The sequence below is a fragment of the Cannabis sativa genome, chromosome 7 (genome assembly GCF_029168945.1).
Source record: "Cannabis sativa cultivar Pink pepper isolate KNU-18-1 chromosome 7, ASM2916894v1, whole genome shotgun sequence".
NCBI classification, from domain to species: domain Eukaryota; kingdom Viridiplantae; phylum Streptophyta; class Magnoliopsida; order Rosales; family Cannabaceae; genus Cannabis; species Cannabis sativa.
Window position 1 is genome coordinate 23,913,959 of NC_083607.1, and position 2,328 is coordinate 23,916,286.

Consider the following 2,328-nt stretch of genomic DNA (forward strand, 5'->3'; position numbering starts at 1 on the left):
TCTTTCCTTCGTTTAACAATGTTGCCCATAAAATTGTGAAATGGGCATTAAGATTGGCTATCACTGATAATATTGATGTTACATCTATTGCGGTAAACACTATTTGTAAGGACCAATTAGTCTAATTATTCTTTTAATATATAAGGTATCATTTTTTTTTTGAAATGCAAGTAAATGGTCTTATTTTTAACTTTATGATAGTTAATGTCCTTTTTTTAAAATAATAAAGCCAATATTTTTTTTACTTTTTAATACTTAAAATACCCTTCATTATATAAAATGTATTATATGTTTTATTCCTTTAATAGAAATTATGAAAAACAATAGATCAAAACCTCTCTACTGAATTTTTGTCAATTATTTTTTCATTATATAAAAGGTATTATATGTTTTGTTCTTTTAGATTTTGCTGTTGTTGTTGGTGTCTAATATGTTATTTGAGCATATAATTAGTTTTTTTATTAGTATATTGTATGATATACAAACAATATACTTTAAACCAATATATATATATATATATCACAAACTTAAACTAATATACTATTAAATGAATTGTTTTCCACAATATACACTAGCATACAAAAACTTATACCACAATCATAAGTAGATATACCATAATAAAAAATTAATATACCACTACATAGTGAAAAAAAATTATACAAAAAACTGAATTTAATATTCCACAAGTTTTTTTCTCTTATTCTTTCCTTCATGAAATATCAATTAACATAAAATTAATATACCTCAGTCAAATATAACTATACCTCATACTTAAATTAATATTTAATAGTTTTTTTTTCCTTTCTATCCTTCACGATATACATATCACATACAAACGATATACCTTAGACCAATATAAATATACCATAAACTTAAACTAATATACTATTAAATGATTTTTTTTTTTTCACGATATACAATAGCATATAAAAACTATATCCTGCAATCATAAGCATAAATATTATAGTGAAAAATTAATATACCGCCAGTATAGTGGAAAATATATATATACCAAAAACTTAATTTAATATTCCACATGTTTTTTTTTTCTTTTTCTTTCCTTCGTGATATACTAATGAACATAAAGACAATATTTCCTAGCGAAATATAACTATACCTCAAACTTAAATTAATATTTCATATTTTTTTAATTTCTGTTTTTCGTTCATTATGTACCATAGCACATTAAAATAATATACTACAATCTTAAACTAATATACTACCTTTCAGTTATTTCAAAATATATATATATACTACCTTTCAGTTTTTTTTTAATATATTATTGTACATAAAAATGATATACTATTGTGCAAAATAACTATACCAAACACTTAATTATTCAAGGTTATCATATGTTATTTAAGCATATAATTAGTTTTTTATTAATATATCGTATGATATACAAACAATATACCTTAAACTAATATACATATATCACAAACTTAAACTAATATACTATTAAATGAATTGTTTTCCACAATATAAAGTAGCATACAAAAACTTATATCACAATCATAAGCAGATATACCATAGTCAAAAATTTATATACCACCAGCATAGTGAAAAAAAATTATACAAAAAACTTAATTTAATATTCCACAATTTTTTTTTCTTGTTCTTTTCTTCATGAAATACCAATGAACATAAAATCAATATACCTCAGTCAAATATAACTATACCTCATACTTAAATTAATATTTAATAGTTTTTTTTTCTTTCTATCCTTCACGATATACATATCACATACAAATGATATACCTTAGACCAATATAAATATACCATAAACTTAAACTAATATACTATTAAATGATTTTTTTTTCACGATATACAATAGCATATAAAAACTATATTCTGCAATCATAAGCATAAATATTATAGTGAAAAATTAATATACCACCAGTATAGTGGAAAATATATATCTATATACCAAAAACTTAATTTAATATTCCACATGTTTTTTTTTTCTTTCCTTCATGATATACTAATGAACATAAAGACAATATTTCCTAGTGAAATGTAACTATACCTCAAACTTAAACTAATATTCCATATTTTTTAATTTTTGTTTTTCGTTCATTATATACCATAGCACATTAAAATAATATACTACAATCTTAAACTAATATACTACCTTTCAGTTATTTCAAAAAAATATATATATTACCTTTCAGTTTTTTTTTAATATATTATTGCACATAAAAACGATATACTATTGTGCAAAATAACTATACTAAATACTTAATTATTCAAGGTTATAATTGTAATTTCATTATCAAACTTTTAACAGAATGGACATTTTGTTAATTATTTTTAAAAAGGGACATTTAT